At 48.2% G+C, this 5,026-nt stretch overlaps 1 non-coding gene across 1 annotated transcript; it reads right to left on the bottom strand.

Annotated features, from left to right (window-relative positions):
* Positions 1-499: 499 nt before the first annotated feature.
* Positions 500-629, bottom strand: LOC113068461 (small nucleolar RNA SNORA3/SNORA45 family). The gene has a single exon (XR_003279542.1). It is a non-coding gene; the product is annotated as a small nucleolar RNA SNORA3/SNORA45 family (small nucleolar RNA).
* Between the last annotated feature and the right edge of the window lie 4,397 nt (positions 630-5,026).

The following is a 5,026-nucleotide window of genomic DNA, read 5'->3' as shown; positions in this document are numbered from 1 at the left end:
TCTGATATATGAAATATATACATTTATTCATAAGTTTCAAAAGCAACAGATATTTAACACTAGTCTCGCTCTTCAGCCAATACATTTATAAAACTAAATGAACAACATCGGCACTACCTTCAGTGTGTCAACACATTGACCTCTCCTACGGTCACCAGTAGCCATTATCAGAGTCCTGCATCATCACAGTTCATCACCAGAAACCAGAAAGTAGCTGACATACATTCAGGATTACGTCACTGATGGAGAAGAAAAACACAGTTTGATCCAATGAAGAAATGAGTGTCAGCTAAAACAGATAAATGTGGAGAGACTCAAGTGTCCTAACCAGGGGCAACAAATTTTCATGACCAAAAAAATCTATAAAAAAAAAAAAAAAAATCACATATCTTCAGGTAATCAGAGGATTGTCGTCCTGATCATCATCAAGCAGCAAGTGATCTGCTACTAGAAACTCGCAGCGTCGCTGGTTTGGAGAAATGGTAGGCCACAATATTTAGCATGTTTCTGACCGGGTGATTGGCTGGACAACAGAGAGCAGCAGCCATTGAATAAGCAGAGAGTCATTCTGCGAGTACTATAGCACACCAGGACCACCAGCAGCATCAGGATGTGACTCTAGTATCGCTTCTCATACCAAAACTGAACCATTCTGTGAGATTTCCGGCAATACCTGGCAAACATCTCCTGACGAGAGATCCTCCGTCTGAACTTCTCCTGAGGAGCCTAGAAGGGTCATGCTGTCAAAAGAAAGGACCAAACATTTAAAAACAGCCAACAAATCTCTTTCTTAACGTTTAAAAAAAAGGTTGGGAACAGCATGATTCCTTTAAATGTCTGCAGGTAAAACCCTCTCGGAACAAACCTACACTTTCACGGAAACATCTTAACGTTGCGTCCGTGTGTCACAAAAATAAGGTGAACAAATGCACAGGGACTTTCATTTTAAAACCTCCATCCTTTTACTACTTCCATCTTCCATCTTGATCCAATCAAGAAACATCTGAATTAATTATGCAGTCATTGAGGGATATTTGAAACCACTAAACATGTACCGTTGCAATGCAGAGCACATAAGAATTAACGACAAATGCTAGAAGTTAAAGTAGGCCACTGGAAAAAGGTGGAAACATGGTGTTAGAACATCTATTGAATAAGCTGCAAAGGAATAAATATATTAAATTCAGTTTGTTAAACTATCTAAAAGATGAAATTTATGTAAGAATATAAATATATAATTTAGTTTATTTGTCTGTATACTTACTTTCGTTATTTTCTTAGTATGAATATTCATTGGAAAATGTATGTAATGTTTATTAAAAAAAATTAACCCAATTTATATATATATTGTGACGAGCACTCCCAGAGGAATCAGCGTCGCCCTGGAAACCAAACCAAAACACCTGCACGTCCTCGTCACCGGCTGATCGGTCACAGCTGCTCCCCATCAGCCAGCGTATTGAAAAGCAGCACATGTTGCACTGAGAAGAGGTTCTCAACCAGAATGCAAAGCTGGACTAACCCCTCTCTCCTATCCCCACAGAAAGCAGCGAGTGACCGACAGCCCACACCCTTTGGAGCACGTCTGGACACCCACTTTCCCCTTGATTGGCACAGAGGAGCACGGAGAGCACACGGGGAGCACCAACCAGCGGAAAGCAGATCAGGACACTTCACCAGGCACCCTTCACTTCTCAATAAACCCACCCTCCGGGGCTTTTGATTTCACGTACCTCTTGTCGAGTGGTTCTTCACCCCGTGACAATATATATACATTCAGTCATGGCCAAAAGTTTTGGCAGTGAAATAAATTATGTGTTTTGCAATGTTTGCTTCTTCAGTATTGTTTATATGTTTCTATGGTATAGCAGTTCACTCTGGTATGCTGTTTGTTAGCTTCGGGGCAAAATCCTGACTGATGGTGATCCATTCTTGCCTTATTAGTTCTCAGAGTTGATCACAATTTGTGGACTTCTGCTTGTTCACTCGCCTTTTGAGGACGGACCACAGGTTCTCTATTGGATTGAAATATGGGGATTGGCTGGCTCACAGATCCAAAATTCCAATGTAATGATCTTTGAGCCACTTCTTCATCACTCATGCTCTGTGACATGGTGCTCCATTATGCTGGACAATTCACAGATCACGGTCCTGTTCCGCAGCTGACTCTTTCAGAAGAGACTTTCCTGTTCCATAGCTGACTCCTTAGCAGGAGACAGTCCTGTTCCGTAGCTGACTCCTCAGGAGGAGACGGTCCTGTTCCTTAGCTGACTCCTCATGAGGAGACGGTCCTGTTTCGTAGCTGACTCCTCTGGAGGATACGGTCCTGTTCCATAACTGACTCCTCAGGAGGAGACTGTCCTGTTCCTTAGCTGACTCCTCAGGAGGAGACTGTCCTGTTCCATAGCTGACTCCTCTGGAGGATACGGTCCTGTTCCATAGCTGACTCCTCTGGAGGATACGGTCCTGTTCCATAACTGACTCCTCAGGAGGAGACTGTCCTGTTCCTTAGCTGACTCCTCAGGAGGAGACTTTCCTCTTCCATAGCTGACTCCTCTGGAGGATACGGTCCTGTTCCATAACTGACTCCTCAGGAGGAGACTTTCCTGTTCCATAGCTGACGCCTCTGGAGGAGACTGCCCTGTTCCTTAGCTGACTCCTCAGGAGGAGACGGTCCTGTTCCTTAGCTGAGTCCTCAGGAGGAGACTGTCCTGTTCCTTAGCTGACTCCTCAGGAGGAGATGGTCCTGTTCCATAGCTTACTCCCCTGGAAGAGACAGTCCTGTTCCATAACTGACTCCTCAGGAGGAGACTGTCCTGTTCCTTAGCTGACTCCTCAGGAGGAGATGGTCCTGTTCCTTAGCTGACTCCTCAAGAGGAGACGGTCCTGTTCCTTAGCTGACTCCTCAGGAGGAGACGGTCCTGTTCCATAATTGACTCCTCAGGAGGAGACTGTCCTGTACCATAGCTGACTCCTCTGGAGGATACGGTCCTGTTCCATAACTGACTCCTCAGGAGGAGACTGCTCTGTTCCTTAGCTGACTCCTCAGGAGGAGACTGTCCTGTTCCTTAGCTGACTCCTCAGGAGGAGATGGTCCTGTTCCATAGCTGACTCCTCAGGAGGAGACGGTCCAATTCCTTAGCTGACTCCTCAAGAGGAAACGATCCTGTTCCTTAGCTGACTCCTCAGGAGGAGACTGTCCTGTTCCTTAGCTGACTCCTCAGGAGGAGACTGTCCTGTTCCATAACTGACTCCTCAGGAGGAGACTGTCCTGTTCCATAGCTGACTCCTCTGGAGGATACGGTCCTGTTCCATAACTGACTCCTCAGGAGGAGACTGTCCTGTTCCTTAGCTGACTCCTCAGGAGGAGACTTTCCTGTTCCATAGCTAACTCCTCTGGAGGAGACTGCCCTGTTCCTTAGCTGACTCCTCAGGAGGAGACGCTCCTGTTCCTTAGCTGACTCCTCAGGAGGAGACGGTCCTGTTCCGTAGCTGACTCCTCTGGAGGAGACGGTCCTGTTCCATAACTGACTCCTCAGGAGGAGACTGTCCAGTTCCTTAGCTGACACCTCAGGAGGAGACTATCCTGTTCCTTAGCTGACTTCTCAGGAGGAGACTGTCCTGTTCCATAACTGACTCCTCAGGAGGAGACTGTCCTGATCCATAGCTGACTCCTCTGGAGGATACGGTCCTGTTCCATAACTGACTCCTCAGGAGGAGACTGTCCTGTTCCTTAGCTGACTCCTCAGGAGGAGACTTTCCTGTTCCATAGCTGACTCCTCTGGAGGAGACTGCCCTGTTCCTTAGCTGACTCCTCAGGAGGAGACAGTCCTGTTCCATAGCTGACTCCTCAGGAGGAGACTGCCCTGTTCCTTAGCTGACTCCTCAGGAGGAGACTGTCCTGTTCCATAGCTGACTCCTCAGGAGGAGATGGTCCAATTCCGAAGCTGACTCCTCAAGAGGAGACTGTCCTGTTCCATAGCTGACTTCTCAGGAGGAGACAGTCCTGTTCCATAGCTGACTCCTCAAGAGGAGACGGTCCTGTTCCTTAAGCTGACTCCTCAGGAGGAGACGGTCCTGTTCCATAACTGACTCCTCAGGAGGAGACTGTCCTGTTCCATAGCTGACTCCTCAGGAGGATACGGTCCTGTTCCATAACTGACTCCTCAGGAGGAGACTGCTCTGTTCCTTAGCTGACTCCTCAGGAGGAGACTGTCCTGTTCCTTAGCTGACTCCTCAGGAGGAGATGGTCCTGTTCCATAGCTGACTCCTCAGGAGGAGACGGTCCAATTCCTTAGCTGACTCCTCAAGAGGAGACGATCCTGTTCCTTAGGAGACGGTCCTGTTCTTTAGCTGACTCCTCAGGAGGAGATGGTCCTGTTCCATAACTGACTCCTCAGGAGGAGACTGTCCTGTTCCATAGCTGACTCCTCTGGAGGATACGGTCCTGTTCCATAACTGACTCCTCAGGAGGAGACTGCTCTGTTCCTTAGCTGACTCCTCAGGAGGAGGCTGTCCTGTTCCTTAGCTGACTCCTCAGGAGGAGATGGTCCTGTTCCATAGCTGACTCCTCAGGAGGAGACGGTCCAATTCCATAGCTGACTCCTCAAGAGGAGACGATCCTGTTCCTTAGCTGACTCCTCAGGAGGAGACTGTCCTGTTCCTTAGCTGACTCCTCAGGAGGAGACTGTCCTGTTCCATAACTGACTCCTCAGGAGGAGACTGTCCTGTTCCATAGCTGACTCCTCTGGAGGATACGGTCCTGTTCCATAACTGATTCCTCAGGAGGAGACTGTCCAGTTCCTTAGCTGACTCCTCAGGAGGAGACTTTCCTGTTCCATAGCTGACTCCTCTGGAGGAGACTGCCCTGTTCCTTAGCTGACTCCTCAAGGAGGAGACGATCCTGTTCCGTAGCTGACTCCTCTGGAGGAGACGGTCCTGTTCCATAACTGACTCCTCAGGAGGAGACTGTCCAGTTCCTTAGCTGGACTCCCTCTGGAGGAGACTGTCCTGTTCCTTCAGCTGA

Source organism: Carassius auratus, linkage group LG44F, assembly GCF_003368295.1.
Source record: "Carassius auratus strain Wakin linkage group LG44F, ASM336829v1, whole genome shotgun sequence".
Classification (NCBI taxonomy): domain Eukaryota; kingdom Metazoa; phylum Chordata; class Actinopteri; order Cypriniformes; family Cyprinidae; genus Carassius; species Carassius auratus.
The sequence above is the reverse complement of the archived record's forward strand: the minus strand, read 5'-3'. Positions and strand labels throughout refer to the sequence as shown.